We start from the raw sequence: 19,359 nt of genomic DNA, 5'->3' as shown, positions 1-19,359 counted from the left end.
GACAAATGTGACTTCCAGTAGGGCCACACGTTACATGATTGAGGCAATGAAAAATGTTTTACACATTTCTGATAATACGAGTACCACCAAAAAGGGGTATTATGTTCGGTGAGGAAAAACTACCTGTAGTTTTCCTGAATCTGAGAAATTAAATGAGGTGTGTGATGATGCGTGGGTTTCCCCCGATAACAACTGATAATTTCACAAATGTTATTGGCATTATATCCTTTCCCGCCAGAGGTTAGGGTGCGTTGGGAAACACCCCCTAGGGTGGATAAAGCGCTCACACGCTTGTAAGGGTTCTATCCTCTCCTGAGATGGCCGCCCTTAAGGATCCTGCTGATAGAAAGCAGGAGGGTATCCTAAAATGTATTTACACACATACTGGTGTTATACTGCGACCAGCAATCGCCTCAGCCTGGATGTGCAGTGCTGGGTTGGCGTGGTCGGATTCCCTGACTGAAAATATTGATACCCTAGATAGGGACAGTATATTTTTGCCTATAGAGCATTTGAAAGATGCATTTCTATATATGCGTGATGCACAGCGGAATATTTGCCGACTGGCATCAAGTCTAAGTGCGTTGTCCATTTCTACCAGTAGAGGGTTATGGACACGTCAGTGGTCAGGTGATGCGTATTCCAAACGGCATTTGGAAGTATTGCCTTATTAAGGGGAGGAGTTATTTGGGGTCGGTCTTTCAGACCTGGTGGCCACGGCAACAGCTGGGAAATCCACGTTTGTACCCCAGGTCGCCTCTCAACATGAGAAGACGCCGTATTATCAGGCGCAGTCTTTTCGTGGATAAGCGGGCAAAAAGTTCCTCATTTCTGCCCCGTGACAGAGGGAGAGGAAAAAGGCTGCAGAAATCAGCCAGTTCCCAGGAACAGAAACCCTCTCCCGCCTCTGCCAAGCCCTCAGTATATGCTGGGGCTTTACAAGCAGAATCAGGCACGGTGGGGGGCCCGTCTCAATGAATTTCAGCGCGCAGTGGGCTCACTCGCAAGTAGACCCCTGGATCCTTCAGGTGATATCTCAGGGGTACAAATTAGAATTCGAGACGTCTCCCCCTCGCCGTTTCCTAAAGTCGGCTTTACCGATGTCTCCTTCTGACAGGGAGACAGTTTTGGAAGCCATTCACAAGCTGTATTCCCAGCAGGTGATAATCAAGATACCCCTCCTGCAACAGGGAACGGGGTATTATTCCACACTGTTGTGGTACCGAAGCCGGACGGCTCGGTGAGACCGATTCTAAATCTAAAATCTTTGAACACTTACATACAGAGGTTCAAATTCAAGATTGAGTCACTCAGAGCAGTGATTGCGAACCTGGAAGAAGGGGACTACATGATGTCTCGGGACATCAAGGATGCTTACCTTCATGTCAAAATTTACCCTTCTCACCAAGGGTACCTCAGTTCAGACGCTGCCGTATGGATGGTCCACGGCACCCCGGGTCTTTACCAAGGTAATGGCCGAAATGATGATATTCCTTCAAAGGAAGGGAATTTTAGTTATCCCTTACTTGGACGATTCCCTGATAAGGGTAAGATCCAGGGAACAGTTGGAGGTCGGTGTAGCACTATCTCAGGTAGTGTTGCTGCAGCACGGTTGGATTCTCAATATTCCAAAATCGCAGCTGGTTCCGACGACATGTCTTCTGTTCCTAGGGATGATCCTGGACACAGTCCAGAAAAAGGTGTTTCTCCCGGAGGAGAAAGCCAGGGAGTTATCCGAGCTAGTCAGGAACCTCCTAAAACCGAGCCAAGTCTCAGTGCATCAATGCACAAGGGTTCTGGGTAAAATGGTGGCTTCCTACGAAGCAATCCCATTCGGCAGATTCCACGCAAGAACTTTCCAGTGGGACCTGCTGGACAAATGGTCCTTGTCGCATCTTCAGATGCATCAGCGGATAACCCTGTCACCAAGGACAAGGGTGTCCCTCCTGTGGTGGTTGCAGAGTGCTCATCTTCTAGAGGGCCGCAGATTCGGCATTCAGGACTGGGTCCTGGTAACCACGGATGCCAGCCTGCGAGGCTGGGGAGCAGTCACACAGGGAAGGAATATCCAGGACTTATGGTCAAGCCTGGAGACATCACTTCACATAAATATCCTGAAGCTAAGGGACATTTACAATGCTCTAAGCTTAGCAAGACCTCTGCTTCAAGGTCAGCCGGTGTTGATCCAGTCGGACAACATCACGGCAGTCACCCACGTAAACAGACAGGGTGGCACAAGAAGCAGGAGGGCAATGGCAGAAGCTGCAAGGATTCTTCGCTGGGCGGAAAATCATGTGATAGCACTGTCAGCAATATTCATTCCGGGAGTGGACTACTGGGAAGCAGACTTCCTCAGCACGACCTCCACCCGGGAGAGTGGGGACTTCACCCAGAAGTCTTCCACATGATTATAAACCGTTGGGAAAAACTCGACAGGTATTGCGCCAGGTCCAGGGACCCTCAGGCAATAGCTGTAGACGCTCTGGTAACACCGTGGGTGTACCAGTCAGGGTATGTGTTCCCTCCTCTGCCTCTCATACCCAAGGTACTGAGATTGATAAGATGGAGAGGAGTAAGCACTATATTCGTGGCTCCGGATTGGCCAAGAAGGATTTGGTAACCGGAACTTCAAGAGATGCTCACGGAGGATCCGTGGCCTCTACCTCTAAGAAGGGACCTGCTCCAGCAAGGACCCTGTCTGTTCCAAGACTTACCGCGGCTGCGTTTGACGGCATGGCGGTTGAACGCCGGATCCTGAAGGAAAAAAGGCATTCCGGATGAAGTCATCCCTATCCTGATCAAAGCCAGGAAGAATGTAACCGCAAAAACATTATCACCGCAATTGGCGAAAATATGTTGCGTGGTGCGAGGCCAGTAAGGCCCGACGGTGGAAATTCAACTGGGTCGATTCCTACATTTCCTGCAAACAGGAGTATCTATGGGCCTGAAATTGGGGTCCATTAAGGTTCAAATTTCGGCCCTGTCAATTTTCTTCCAAAAAGAACTAGCTTCAGTCCCTGAAGTTCAGACGTTTGTAAAAGGGGTACTGCATATACAGCCTCCTTTTGTGCCTCCAGTGGCACTTTGGGATCTCAATGTAGTTTTGGGTTCCAAAAGTCACATTGGTTTGAACCACTTAAATCTGTGGAGTTAAAATATCTCACATGGAAAGTGGTCATGCTGTTGGCCCTGGCCTGGGCCAGGCGCGTGTCAGAATTGGCGGCTTTATCCTGAAAAAGCCCTTATCTGATGTTCCATTCGGACAGGGCGGAATTGAGGACTCGTCCTCAGTTTCTCCCTAAGGTGGTTTCAGCGTTTCACCTGAACAAACCTATTTGTGGTGCCTGCGGCTACTAGGGACTTGGAGGACTCCAAGTTGCTAGACGTTGTCAGGGCCCTGAAAATATATGTTTCCAGGAGGGCTGGAGTCAGGAAATCTGACTCGCTGTTTATCCTGTATGCACCCAACAAGCTGGGTGCTCCTGCTTCTAAGCAGACTATTGCTCGTTGGATTTGTAGTACAATTCAGCTTGCACATTCTGTGGCAGGCCTGCCACAGCCAAAAATCTGTAAATGCCCACTCCACAAGGAAGGTGGGCTCATCTTGGGCGGCTGCCCGAGGGGTCTCGGCTTTACAACTTTGCCGAGCAGCTACTTGGTCAGGAGCAAATGCGTTTGTAAAATTATACAAAATTGATATCCTGGCTGAGGAGGACCTGGAGTTCTCTCATTTGGTGCTGCAGAGTCATCCGCACTCTCCCGCCCGTTTGGGAGCTTTGGTATAATCCCCATGGCCTTACGGAGTCCCCAGCATCCACTTAGGACGTTAGAGAAAATAAGAATCTACTTACCGATAATTCTATTTCTCATAGTCCGTAGTGGATGCTGGGCGCCCATCCCAAGTGCGGATTGTCTGCAATACTTGTACATAGTTATTGTTACAAAAATCGGGTTATTATTGTTGTGAGCCATCTTTCAGAGGCTCCTCTGTTATCATGCTGTTAACTGGGTTCAGATCACAGGTTATACGGTGTGATTGGTGTGGCTGGTATGAGTCTTACCCGGGATTCAAAATCCTTCCTTATTGTGTACGCTCGTCCGGGCACAGTATCCTAACTGAGGCTTGGAGGAGGGTCATAGGGGGAGGAGCCAGTGCACACCAGATAGTCCTAAAGCTTTCTCTAGATGTGCCCAGTCTCCTGCGGAGCCGCTATTCCCTATGGTCCTTACGGAGTCCCCAGCATCCACTACGGACTATGAGAAATAGAATTATCGGTAAGTAAATTCTTATTATATATATATACACTCCAGCATGTCAGGCGGCACTCCGTTTATAATTGTGATCACTGATAAAGCCGGTGCCCTCCAGGAGGAATTAGGACAGAGCCCTTCCCAAATACACAGCACCAGTCAGGCGGCACTCACGGCAAAAAAGAAAGAAGCAGATGCCTTGCAGAGCTTATCAACGTTTCAATGTATAAAAAAATACATTTTCATCAGGACAACAAGACAGTAAAAACATACATACCTTTATAGCCCTCTCCATCCTAGCATGGCGCTGCCCGCCCGCCGCATCCCGCTCCGTCCAATGATGTCATCCGCAGGCGTCATGACAACCAGACGAAGTTCACTAAAACATAAACACACAGAGAAAACCGCATTACAGCGATTCAAAAGACAGACACCTAAGTGGACACAGGAGAAAGGAATCTAAAACCAAATACATAGTGTAACACATGTTGGATCGTGATGCCAGCTGCAAACACTTTCTAAACAATTTCATTTAAAGAGAAAACAACTATACATTAGTGGCATCAATCCCACATTATGGACAATGGTCCGCAATGTGGGTAATATACAACGATCCTGTCAACCAGAATTGTAGACAATGTTAATGGAACTGTTTGGTGACCATACTAAGCAATAAAAAAGGCATAAAAGAGAAAGGCTAGAAAAAAATTGGAGAACATACAAACTCCCCACCAAACAATATCATGCTACTATTATACACATATTCAGGATGTAATTCGCAACTAAGTCACAAAGAAGATTAAATAAGGCATGATAGCCCTTGGTGTTCATTAAGGCCTCGGGGAGACAAGTATCTAAAAGAAAAATCCACTTTGCTTCCCTTTTTAATATGTAGGCAAGACGGAATGTGCCTTCAAAGAAAGGATGGCGGCACATAGGTCTTCAATTAGGGCAGCGCTTAATTCGGGCAAAAGTGGTCAGCCAATAGCACGCCATTTCATTGAGGCACGCCATTCTTTAGCCCAGCTACGACACCGCATTATAGACCACATTCCTCCACTCAAACGAGGGGGGGGGGGGGTCGGGGTCTATTATTATTAAAAAGGGAAGCAAAGTGGATTTTTCTTTTCGATACCTTGTCTCCCCGAGGCCTTAATGAACACCAAGGGCTATCATGCTTTATTTCATCTTCTTTGTGACTTAGTTGCTAATTACAACCTGAATATGTGTATAATAGTAGCATGATATTGTTTGGTGGGGAGTTTGTATGTTCTCCAATTTTTTCTAGTCTTTCTCTTTTATGCCTTTTTTTTGCTTAGTATGGTCACCAAACAGTTCCATTAACATTGTCTACAATTCTGGTTGACAGGATCGTTGTATATTACCCACATTGCGGACCATTGTCCATAATGTGGGATTGATGCCACTAATGTATAGTTGTTTTCTCTTTAAATGAAATTGTTTAGAAAGTGTTTGCAGCTGGCATCACGATCCAACATGTGTTACACTATGTATTTGGTTTTAGATTCCTTTCTCCGGTGTCCACTTAGGTGTCTGTCTTTTGAATCGCTGTAATGCGGTTTTCTCTGTGTGTTTATGTTTTAGTGAACTTCGTCTGGTTGTCATGACGCCGGCGCCTGCGGATGACGTAATTGGACGGAGCGGGACGCGGCGGGCGGACGGCGCCATGCTCGGATGGAGAGGGCTATATCGGTATGTATGTTTTTACTGTCTTGTTGTCCTGATGAAAATTTATTTTTTTTATACATTGAAACGTTGATAAGCTCTGCAAGGCATCTGCTTCTTTCTTTTTCGCCGTGAGTGCCGCCTGACTGGTGCTGTGTGTGTATATATATATATATATATATATATATATATCTATAGACAAAAAAGGAAAAACCAGTGCCACTTGTGGGAGACTCACTCTATTATTTATCTATAAAATCTGTCCAGTAATTGACACACCCTCTGTACAAAGGGTGTCTGCAAGCCCTTAAATAGATCAGCAGTGATAAGCTGCTGAATAGTATTTGTATGTTAGGGGGGGAATATGGGCATCTGTGACCAACGGTGTCAGGTGTAAAGGAACTAGAATAGTATTCAAATCTCGCAATTTTCGTATAATAAATATACAAGAAAAAAAATAAATCTATATTTTTTTCTTATATTTATATAAAAATTGCGAGATTTGAATACTATTCAGATGCCCATATCCCCCCCCCCCTAACATATATATACAGTTGGGTCCATAAATATTGGGACATCTACACAATTCTCATATTTTGGGCTCTATACACCACCACAATGGATTTGAACTGAAACAAGATGTGCTTTAACTAACTGCAGACTTTCCGCTTTAATTTGAGGGTATTTACATCCAAATCAGGTGAATGGTGTAGGAATTACAACGGTTTCTATATGTGCCTCCCACTTTTTAAGGGACCAAAAGTAATGGGACATTCGACTCAAAAGCTATTTCATGGACAGGAGTGGGCTATTCCCTCATTATTTCATAATCAAGTAAGCTGGTAAAAGGTCTGGAGTAGATTCCAGGTGGGACATTTGCATTTGGAATCTGTTGCTGTCGACTCTCAAAATGAGATCCAAAGAGCTGCCACTATCAGTGAAGCAAGCCATCATTAGGCTGAAAATTTTAAATAAAGCCATCAGAGAGAGAGCAAAAACATTAGGTGTGGCCAAATCAACTGTTTGGAACATTCTTAAAAAGAGAGAACGCACCGAAGAGCTCAGCAACACCAAAAGACCCGGAAGACCACGGAAAACAACTGTGGTGGATGACAAAATAATTATTTCCCTGGTGAAGAAAAACCCCTTCACAACGGTTGCCCAGATCATGAACACTCTCCAGGAGGTAGGTGTATATGTGTCAAAGTCAACAATCAAGAGAAGACTTCACAAGAGTGAATATAGAGGGTTCACCACAAGATGTAAACCATTGGTGAGCCACAAAAACGAAGTCCAGATTAGAGTTTGCCAAATAACATCTAAAAAAGCTTTTACAGTTATGGAACAACATCCTATAGACAGATGAGACAAGATCAACTTGTACCAGAGTGATGAGAAGAGAAGAGTATGGAGAAGGAAAGGGACTGCTCATGAACCAAAAAGGGTGTAGTATGGTATGCCGGCGCTCGGGCTCCCGGCGACCAGCATACCGGCGCCGGGAGCCAGACTGCCGGCATACCGACAGCGTGGCGAGCGCAAAGGAGCCCCTTGCGGGCTCGCTGCGCTCGACACGCTACGGGCACGGTGGCGCGCTACCACACTATTTTATTCTCCCTCCAGGGGGGTCGTGGACCCCCACGAGGGAGAATAGTTTTTGGTATGCTGAATGTCGGGATTCCGGCGCTGGTATACTGTGCGCCGGGATCCCGACATTCGGCATACAGAAGACCACCCTCCAAAACATACCACCTCATCAGTGAAGCATGGTGGTGGTGGTGTCATGACGTCGGCATGTATGGCTGCCAAAGGAACAGGTTCCCTTGTATTTATTGATAATGTGACTTCTGACAAAAGCAGCAGGATGAATGCTGAAGTTTTTCAGGCAATATTATCTGCTCATATTCAGTCAAATGCTTCAGAACTCATTGGACGGCGCTTCACAGTGCAGATGGACAATGACCCGAAGCATACTGCGAAAGCAACCAAAGAGTTTTTTAAGGCAAATAAGTGGAATGTTATGCAATGGCCAAGTCAATCACCTGACCTGAATCTGATTGAGCATGCATTTCACTTGATGAAGACAAAACTGAAGGGAAAATGCCCCAAGAACAAGCAGGAACTGAAGACATTTGCAGTAGAGGCCTGGCAGAGCATCACCAGGGATGAAACCCAGTGTCTGGTGATGTCTATGCGTTCCAGACTTCAGGCTGTATTTGACTGCAAAGGATTTGCAACAAAGTATTAAGTGAAAGTTTGATTTAGGATTATTTAGTTTATCCCATTACTTTTGGTCCCTTAAAAAGTGGTAGGCACATATAGAAACCGTTGTAATTCCTACACTGTTCACCTGATTTCAATGTAAATGCCCTCAAATTAAAGCGGAAAGTCTGCAGTTAAAGCACATCTTGTTTGTTTCATTTCAAATCCAGTGCGGTGGTGTATAGAGTCCAAAATATGAGAAATGTGTCGATGTCCCAATATTTATAGACTTGACTGTGTGTGTGTGTGTGTGTGTGTGTGTGTATATAGATATATTTATATAATATATCTATATATATGTCACAGACCTGGAACGGGAGAGTTGGGTACTCTGAGATTCTTCCAATGGTCGGAAAGAGGAACCGGAGCTGGGTCGAAATAAAGACGGGCGAATGTAGGTCTTCTTCATGCAGATTAATAGATACTATGCTTTGAGAACGATGCCAAGAGCACTGAGTGAGAAAGTTAGCGATGTCTTGTGAATGATGCTGAAGAATACGTGATGAAGAAAAGAGTGATTCGTGAGCGACGAAGGACTCTGAATGAAGAAATGAGTGATGACTTGTGAACGATGCTGAAGAACACTGAATGAAGAAATGAGTGATGATTTGTGAACGATACTGAAGAACTCTGAATGAAGAAATGAGTGATGTCTTGTGACAATGCTGAAGAACACTGAAGAAATTAGTGATTTGTGACGATGCTGAAGAACACTGAATGAAGAAATGAGTGATGATTTGTGAACGATGCTGAAGAACTCTGAATGAAGAAATGAATGATGATTTGTGAACGTTGGAAGTCAGTGAGAGATGGAGACACACTGGAAATGCTGGGAACGCAGAGGTTCAGTGAATGCTGGGAAACACTGGAAACGCTGAAGTTCAGTGAACGCTGGAAAACACTGGAAACGCTGGGAAACAGGCCTCCAAGAAAAGCAGCGTGAGCCTGGGAGCAGCTGATACAGTGACGATACTCAGGCGCTGGAGCTTTGCCTGGTGCCTCTTTTTGAACTGCCCGCTCTGTTCCCATTGGTGGGATGGGAAGCTCCAGGTCGCGCCATTGGCCCATCCTGCTTACGTGGACACTGGGCACAATGGTGGTGCCCATGGAGCGGAGAGACGCCGGAGGCAAAGCTGACCGCCTGCCGACCCAAAGCCTAGAGCAGGGAGAGCGCCACGGAGACCCAGCATGCAGCGAAGGGGTAAGCGCGGTGACCGCTGCTCCCGGTTAGTGATAATACCCTCTCCTCTAGGAGTGGCCCTGGACACTTTCCTGGCTTCATTGGGTGCTTGGAATGGAAGATCTGAATTAGTCATGGAGCTGAAGAGAGAGAGTTCTCTCTTCAGGTCCATAATCCTTCCATTCCACCAGATACTGCAGATTCTTACGATAGTAACGAGAATCGAGAATAGCCTTGACTTCGAATTCTGTTCCAGCTTCGGTCTCCACTGGAGTTGGTCTAGGTGGATCCGAATGAAAATAATTTAAAACGAGAGGACGGAGGAGAGAAACATGGAAAGAGTTCGGTATTCGAAAGTAAGACGGCAAACCCAATTTGCAGATAACAGGATTCAGGGCTTGTAGAACTGGATAAGGACCGATGAATCTTGGAGCAAATTTCATAGTGGGCACCTTTAAACAAAGGTTGCGGGTGGAGAGCTATACCCTGTTGCCAACCTTGTATTGAGGAACTGCTCACCATTTTCTGTCCGTGAAGAGTTTATATCTGGTGGAGATTCTCTTAAGGTTAGCATGAACCTTATTCCAGATGTGACTGAAGTGCTGAAGAGTGGAGGTTACAGCAGGAACATCCTTCGAAGGGAAAAGCAGTAATTCAGGAACACGCGGATGGAATCCATATTTGATGTAAAATGGAGTCTCGCCAGTGGAAGTATGGTACTGATGATTATGAGTGAATTCTGCCCAGGGCAATAACTCCACCCAGTTGTCCTGTGAAGGAAAGAGAGAGAGATACGAATAAAAGTCTCCAGGTCCTGATTGACTCTTTCAGTTTGTCCGTTGGTTTGTGGGTGGTAGGCGGAAGAAAACTTGAGTTTAATTTGTAGTGCAGTACAGAGAGCTCTCCAGAATCTTGCGGTGAATTGAACACCTCGGTCGGAGACCACTTCCTTTGGTAACCCATGTAACTGAAAATGTTCTTGGATGAACAATTGAGCCAACATGGGAGCCGTAGGTAGACCAGTCAACGGAACAAAATGTGCCATTTCCGAGAAGTGGTCAACGGTCACCCAGATGGTGTTATATCCCTTGGAGAGGGGTAGCTCAGTGATGAAGTCCATAGAGATATGGGTCCAGGGCCTTCTAGGAATGGACAAAGGTCGGAGTAACCCGGCAGGAGGTAGACGAGGGATTTTGTGTTGGGTACATTGAGAGCACGAGCTGACGTAATCATATATATCTTTCCTCATGGAGGGCCACCAGTAGGCCCTTTGCAAGAATTCAAAAATTTTCTGTGTCCTGGGTATCCGGAAAACTTGGAGATATGAGCCCACTGTAACAATTTCAGGTGAAGCTCAGCCAGGCCGGATGACCTTCCTGGTGGAGGACCTAGGAAGGTGGGAGCTGTGGTGATAGATACTGGATTGAGGATTAGGCTCCTTTCAATCGTACTTTCTTCATTGGAGGCAGTCAGGGAGTGAGACAGCGCATCTGCTTTTACATTGAGAGTGCCGGCCAGATAAAGGAAAACCGAGTGAAAAATCCATCATGGCGAGGATTAAGACATTGGGCGGTCTTAATGTAGAGCAAATTCTTGTGATCGGTGTATATGGTAATCGGATGTGTAGCACCCTCTAATAAATATCTCCACTCCTCCAAGGCAGATTTTATTGCCAAAAGTTCCTGGTATGGAATAATTTTGTTCAGCAGGTGAAAATTTTCTAGAGTAATAGCCACACGGATGTAATTTCCCATCCGAAGAGTACTGCGAAAGGACAGCTCCGACACCAACTGAGGATGCGTCTACTTCCAGGACAAAGGACTTCTCAAGATTAGGCTGCTGGAGCACCAGAGCAGACATAAATGCTGATTTCAACCGAGAAAATGCTTCCACGACTTCAGGAGGCCATATACTTGGATTAGAACCTTTCTTGGTCAGGGCAGTAATGGGTGCTACCATGGTGGAGAAACACTTAATGAACTTCCGGTAGTAATTAGTAAAGCCCAGGAATCTTTGCACCGCTTTCAGGGAGAGTGGTTGAGTCCTATCCCGAATGGCTTCAACCTTTTCCGAATCCATATGAAGCTCTGTGCCCGAGATGACATAGCCGAGAAAAGGAATTGACGGTACTTTGAAGGTACAGTTAGAGATTTTGCCATACAATTGGTTCTTTCAGAGACGGTGAAGAACCTCCTTGACCTGTATCCTATTTTCCAGGAGGGTTCTGGAGAAGATCAGAATGTTGTCCAAATAAACCACTACGCTCTGGTATAGCATGTCACAAAGACCTCATTTACAAACCCCTGGAAGACGGCAGGAGCATTACTGAGCCCAAACGGCATTACCAGATACTCATAATGCCCATCTCTGGTATTAAAAGCAGTCTTCCACTCGTCCCCCTGTCTGATGCATAAGAGATATGCTTCCCGTAAATCAAGCTACGTGAAATGTGAGCTCCGTGAACCTTTACTCCGGCTGGGTCCACAGGTTATTCACAGGATATCAATGGGATATGATGGAGCAATAGCAGATTGGCACCAAACGATCACAAGCTTTCAGTCCTCCCAGGATGCATATATTCCCGCCCACTGGCTCAGGCAAATCAGTTTTTTGTTTGGTGCGGCAGGCGCCGGACCATGGTCAGAGGGCTGCTATTTTTGGCAGCCCTAAGCTTTCTTATTTTATTTTTTATAGTCTTACTATGTTTTTAAGTGAGTCACTCCAACAACTCTCTGCCGGGTCGCAACAACACTTACCCACGGTACAGTGCTGTCTCGGCGGGTGTCTGTGTCGGATATACTAGCAGGTCCAGCAAACATAACCAGGCGGAGAAGGTAAGGCATCGGTTCCGCTTAGAAGGGGAATACGGACACAGCTGCACTGGCTTGGGAGGAGGCTACCAAACAGTAGCTGGCGTGCCGCCACCACGGGTGCTTCAGCGCTAGGCCTTATAGGGATCATAAGGCACCAGGAATAGTATGAGGCTGCGATCCCTAGGGTTGATGTCAGCGGTGGGGAGTCAGATGCTCTCCTGGTCGCCCCTCCCCCCAGTTCATGACCAGTTTCCATCGGTCTCCTGCCATGAACTGTTGCCTCACTTCCGTCTCAGACGCTACCACGAGGGCTCTCTGTCGCAGCATAGGCCTCTGCGTCTGTGTTCACTAAAAAGCTACCGCGAGGAGACCCGGTCGCAGTACAGGCATCTGTGTACACCTAAAGTTCCCAGAGCGACAGTGTACACTAGTAGAGTCTGGATCCACTCAGCGTTCGCTAACGTATTGATCGATCTTGGAAGTGAGGGGAGTCTCCCTGTATCCCACTCTACTGAGTACGGGTTATACAGCACTAAATTTCTCATATGTCCTAGAGGATGCTGGGGATGCTTCAAGAACCATGGGGTATAGACGGGATCCGCAGGAGACATGGGCACTTTAAGACTTTAAAAAGGGTGTGAACTGGCTCCTCCCTCTATGCCCCTCCTCCAGACTCCAGTTAGATTCTGTGCCCAGTGAGACTGGATGCACACTGAGGAGCTCTCCAGAGTTTCTCAGAAAAAAAACTTTTTGTTAGGTTTATTATTTTCAGGGAGACCTGCTGGCAACAGGCTCCCTGCATCGTGGGACTGAGGGGAGAGAAGCAGACCTACTTCTGTGAGTTTCAAGGCTCTGCTTCTTAGGCTACTGGACACCATTAGCTCCAGAGGGTCTGATCGCTAGGTACGCCTAGATGCTCGTTCCCGGAGCCGCGCCGTCAACCCCCTTGCAGAGCCAGAAGTCAGAAGCCGGGTGAGTAGAAGAAGATCAGAAGACTTCAGTGACGGCAGAAGATTTCAGTGACGGCTTTTGAGGTACCGCGCTGCGCGCCATGCTCCCACATACAAAACGGCACTGCAGGGTGCAGGGGGGGGCGCCCTGGGCAGCATAAAACCTCAAATAGCGACTGGCACAAGTGTATACAGTGCCTGGGCACTAAATACACACCCCCACCAGTATAAATATGTAAAAATAAGCGGGACTGAAGCGTGCCATAAAGGGGGCGTGGCTTAGGCCTCACAGCTCTGACCAGCGCCATTTTCTCTTCACAGCTGCAGAGACGCTGAGCCTGGCCTCCCACACTACTGTACAAGTAACAGGGTGCAAAACAGGGGGCGGGGGCACAAGTGATTTGGTGCTATTTTATTAAATTTAAAAGCGCTAACAGGTCTGGGCAGTATATTACAAAAGAAAACGGCTGCGCTGAATGTCAGAAATACAATAAAAGGGAGCCAACATATGAAAATATAAAAATTTAATGCACAATAAAAAGGATGTTATAATATGGTAATACCGATTGAACAATGAAATAACCCACAAAACTTGTCTCAAAGTGTCTGTACAACTGGAGGACTTATAATATGTTGCAGCTATAGTGTGAAGCTAAAGTCCATATTCCACAGCTGCCGGTGAACACTGCTGGAAGTGTACAAACAATGAACAGAAGGTGCAGTGGTGAGACTCCAATAATAAATAACTTTATGTCACCAGTTAAAGTTGTTAATACCTCTCAGGTGGGCTGGTCCGTGTTCCGGGCGTCCCCGGTCGGATGTCCTGCGTTGCCCACAAAAGCTATGCAGCAGAGAAGGGATAAAGAAGTGCTGTGTGCTGTAAAGCTGGCTGAGGCGGCTTGAGTGGTAACAGCCGCTGGAGACGGAAGAGCAGTGAAAAACAGGAGAAAGTCCGCCGAAAAGGGGGCGGGGCTTCTCCCTCAGCACACTGGCGCCATTTTTCCCTCACAGTTCCGCTGGAAGGAAGCTCCCTGGCTCTCCCCTGCAGTCTGAATACGACAGAAGGGTAAAAAAGAGAGGGGGGGCACTAAATTTAGGCGCAGTATAGATAATATATATATGTAATATATATAAAAAGCAGCTATAGGGAAAACACTCATTGATAGTGGGATCCCAGTGTTATATAGCGCTCTGGTGTGTGCTGGCATACTCTCTCTCTGTCTCTCCAAAGGGCTTTGTGGGGTCCTGTCCTCTGTCAGAGCATTCCCTGTGTGTTTGCGGTGTGTCGGTACGGCTGTGTCGACATGTTTGATGAGGAGGCTTATGTGGAGGCGGAGCAGATGCCTGTAAATGTGATGTCACCCCCTGCGGGGTCGACACCTGAGTGGATGGTGCTGTGGAAGGAATTACGTGATAGTGTCGACTCCTTACATAAAAGGTTTGACGACATACCAAATGTGGGACAGCCGGCTTCTCAGCCTGTGTCTGCCCAGGCGTCTCAAAAACCATCAGGGGCTCTAAAACGCCCGCTACCTCAGATGGTTGACACAGATGTCGACACGGATACTGACTCCAGTGTCGACGACGAAGAGACTAATGTAACTTCCAGTAGGGCCACACGTTACATGATTGAGGCAATGAAAAATGTGTTGCACATTTCTGATGTTACCCCCGGTACCACAAAAAAGGGTATAATGTTTGGAGAGAAAAAACTACCAGTAGCTTTTCCTCCATCTAAAGAGTTAAATGAAGTGTGTGAAGAAGCGTGGGCTTCCCCTGATAAAAAGCTGGTAATTTCTAAGAGGTTACTAATGGCGTACCCTTTCCCGCCAGAGGATAGGTCACGCTGGGAAACATCCCCTAGGGTGGATAAAGCGCTCACACGCTTGTCAAAAAAGGTGGCACTACCGTCTCCGGATACGGCCGCCCTGAAGGAATCTGCTGATAGAAAGCAGGAGGCTATCCTGAAATCTATATATACACACACAGGTGTTATACTGAGACCGGCTATAGCTTCAGCCTGGATGTGCAGTGCTGCTGCTGCGTGGTCAGATTCCCTGTCAGATAATATAGATACCCTAGACAGGGACACTATATTGCTAAACGTAGAGCATATAAAAGACGCACTTTTATACATGAGGGATGCACAGAGGGATATTTGCCGGCTGGCATCCAAAATTAGTGCAATGTCCATTTCTGCCAGGAGAGGGTTATGGACTCGGCAGTGGACAGGTGATGCAGATTCCAAACGACATATGGAAGTTCTGCCTTATAAGGGTGAGGAATTGTTCGGGGATGGTCTCTCGGACCTCGTTTCCACAGCAACAGCTGGGAAATCTACATTTTTACCCCATGTTCCCTCACAACCAAAGAAAGCACCGTATTATCAGGTACAGTCCTTTCGGCCCAATAGGGGCAAGCGGGTTAAAGGCGCGTCCTTTCTGCCCAGAGGCAGAGGTAGGGGAAAAAAGCTGCAGCATACAGCCAGTTCCCAGGAGCAAAAGTCCTCCCCCGCTTCCTCTAAATCCACAGCATGACGCTGGGGCTCCACAGGCGGAGCCAGGTTCGGTGGGGGCCCGTCTCAAAAATTTCAGCAATCAGTGGGCTCGCTCACGGGTGGATCCCTGGATCCTTCAAGTAGTATCTCAGGGGTACAAACTGGAATTCGAGACGTCTCCCCCCCGCCGTTTCCTCAAATCTGCCTTGTCAACCACTCCCTCAGGCAGGGAGGCAGTGTTACAGGCAATTCAAAAGCTGTTTTCACAACAAGTGATAGTAAAGGTGCCCCTACTTCAACAAGGAAGGGGTTACTATTCCACAATGTTTGTGGTACCGAAACCGGACGGTTCGGTGAGACCCATTTTAAATTTGAAATCCTTGAACACATATATAAAAAAATTCAAGTTCAAGATGGAATCGCTCAGGGCGGTTATTGCAAGCCTGGACGAGGGAGATTACATGGTATCGCTGGACATCAAGGATGCTTACCTACATGTCCCCATTTACCATCCTCACCAGGAGTACCTCAGGTTTGTGGTACAAGATTGTCATTACCAATTCCAGACGTTGCCGTTCGGTCTCTCCACGGCTCCGAGGGTCTTTACCAAGGTAATGGCGGAAATGATGATACTCCTTCGAAGGAAGGGAGTTTTAATTATCCCGTACTTGGACGATCTCCTGATAAAGGCGAGGTCCAGAGAGCAGTTGTTGGTAGGGGTAGCACTATCTCGGGAAGTGCTACAACAGCACGGCTGGATTCTAAACATTCCAAAGTCACAGCTGGTCCCTACGACACGCCTGCTGTTCCTAGGGATGGTTCTGGACACAGAACAGAGAAAAGTGTTTCTCCCGGAGGAGAAGGCCAAGGAGCTGTCATCTCTAGTCAGAGGCCTCCTAAAACCAAAACAGGTGTCGGTGCATCACTGCACGCGGATCCTGGGAAAAATGGTAGCTTCCTACGAAGCGATTCCATTCAGCAGGTTTCATGCAAGAACCTTTCAGTGGGACCTGTTGGACAAGTGGTCCGGATCGCATCTTCAGATGCATCGTCTGATAACCCTGTCTCCAAGGACAAGGGTGTCTCTGCTGTGGTGGCTGCGGAGTGCTCATCTTCAAGAGGGCCGCAGATTCGGCATACAGGACTGGGTCCTGGTGACCACGGATGCCAGCCTTCGAGGCTGGGAAACAGTCACACAGGGAAGAAACTTCCAAGGACTATGGTCAAGTCAGGAGACTTCCCTGCACATAAATATTCTGGAACTAAGGGCCATTTACAATGCCCTAAGTCAGGCAAAACCCCTGCTTCAAAACCAGCCGGTACTGATCCAGTCAGACAACATCACGGCGGTCGCCCATGTAAATCGACAGGGCGGCACGAGAAGCAGGACGGCGATGGCAGAAGCCACAAGGATTCTCCGATGGGCGGAAAATCACGTGTTAGCACTGTCAGCAGTGTTCATTCCGGGAGTGGACAACTGGGAAGCAGACTTCCTCAGCAGGCACGACCTCCACCCGGGAGAGTGGGGACTTCATCCAGAAGTCTTTCAAATGATTGTAAACCAGTGGGAAAAACCACAGGTGGACATGATGGCCTAAACAAAAAGCTAGAAAAATATTGCGCCAGGTCGAGAGACCCGCAGGCGATAGCTGTGGACGCTCTGGTAACACCGTGGGTGTACCGATCGGTTTATGTGTTCCCTCCTCTTCCTCTCATACCAAAGGTACTGAGGATAATAAGGAAAAGAGGAGTAAGAACTATACTCATTGTTCCGGATTGGCCAAGAAGAGCGTGGTATCCGGAACTTCAAGAAATGATGTCAGAGGACCCATGGCCTCTACCGCTCAGACAAGACCTGCTGCAGCAGGAGCCCTGTCTGTTCCAAGACTTACCGCGGCTGCGTTTGACAGCATGGCGGTTGAACACCGGATCCTGAAGGAAAAGGGCATTCCGGAGGAAGTCATTCCTACGCTGATTAAAGCTAGGAAAGAAGTAACCGCAAACCATTATCACCGCATATGGCGAAAATATGTTGCGTGGTGTGAGGCCAGGAAGGTCCCAACGGAAGAATTTCAGCTGGGCCGGTTCCTGCACTTCCTACAGTCAGGGGTGACTATGGGCCTAAAATTGGGTTCCATTAAGGTCCAGATTTCGGCTCTATCGATTTTCTTCCAGAGAGAATTGGCTTCACTACCTGAAGTTCAGACTTTTGTTAAGGGAGTGCTGCATATTCAGCCCCCTTTTGTGCCACCAGTGGCACCTTGGGATCTCAACGTGGTGTTGGATTTCCTAAAGTCACATTGGTTTGAGCCACTGAAAACCGTGGATTTGAAATATCTCACGTGGAAAGTGGTCATGTTATTGGCTTTGGCTTCGGCCAGGCATGTTTCAGAATTGGCGGCTTTGTCATGTAAAAGCCCTTATCTGATATTCCATATGGATAGGGCAGAATTGAGGACTCGTCCCCAGTTTCTCCCCAAAGTGGTATCAGCTTTTCATCTGAACCAACCTATCGTGGTGCCTGCGGCTACAAATGACTTGGAGGCTTCCAAGTTGTTGGATGTAGTCAGGGCCCTGAAAATTTATGTTTCCAGGACAGCTGGAGTCAGAAAGACTGACTCGCTCTTTATCCTGTATGCGCCCAACAAGTTGGGTGCACCTGCTTCAAAGCAGACCATTGCTCGCTGGATCTGTAGTACGATTCAGCTTGCACATTCTGCGGCTGGACTGCCGCATCCTTAATCAGTAAAAGCCCATTCCACGAGAAAAGTGGGCTCTTCTTGGGCGGCTGCCCGAGGGGTCTCGGCTCTTCAACTTTGCCGAGCTGCAACTTGGTCAGGGGCAAACACGTTTGCAAAATTCTACAAATTTGATACCCTGGCTGAGGAGGACCTTGAGTTCTCTCATTCGGTGCTGCAGAGTCATCCGCACTCTCCCGCCCGTTTGGGAGCTTTGGTATAATCCCCATGGTCCTTACGGAGTCCCCAGCATCCACTTAGGACGTTAGAGAAAATAAGAATTTACTCACCGGTAATTCTATTTCTCATAGTCCGTACTGGATGCTGGGCGCCCATCCCAAGTGCGGATTGTCTGCAATACTTGTATATAGTTATTGCTTAACTAAAGGGTTATTGTTGAGCTATCTGTTGAGAGGCTCAGTTGTTATCATGCTGTTAACTGGGTATTGTATCACGAGTTATACGGTGTGATTGGTGTGGCTGGTATGAGTCTTACCCGGGATTCAAAATCCTTCCTAATTGTGTCAGCTCTTCCGGGCACAGTATCCTAACTGAGGTCTGGAGGAGGGTCTTAGTGGGAGGAGCCAGTGCACACCAGTAGTCTAAAAGCTTTCTTTGTAGTTGTGCCCAGTCTCCTGCGGAGCCGCTAATCCCCATGGTCCTTACGGAGTCCCCAGCATCCACTACGGACTATGAGAAATAGAATTACCGGTGAGTAAATTCTTATTTTATCTCCGCAAGCAGGGGATAAGAATTTTTCCATACCTCGACGACCTTTAAATCCTGGCACAATCCCAGGAATTGCTCCTGGGCCATCTCCAACAGACAATAGACTGTACAGGAGCACGGATGGCTCATAAATTGGGAAAAGTTGTCTCTGATTCCATCACAACGGATGACTCACTTGGGGGCTGTACTGTATTCAAGTCTGCAGAAAATATTTTTACCTCGGGACAAGATAGCCAAGGTACAGTCAAGGACTCAG

The sequence above is a fragment of the Pseudophryne corroboree genome, chromosome 9 (assembly GCF_028390025.1).
Source record: "Pseudophryne corroboree isolate aPseCor3 chromosome 9, aPseCor3.hap2, whole genome shotgun sequence".
In the NCBI taxonomy this organism is placed as follows: domain Eukaryota; kingdom Metazoa; phylum Chordata; class Amphibia; order Anura; family Myobatrachidae; genus Pseudophryne; species Pseudophryne corroboree.
Note: the sequence above shows the minus strand (reverse complement) of the source record.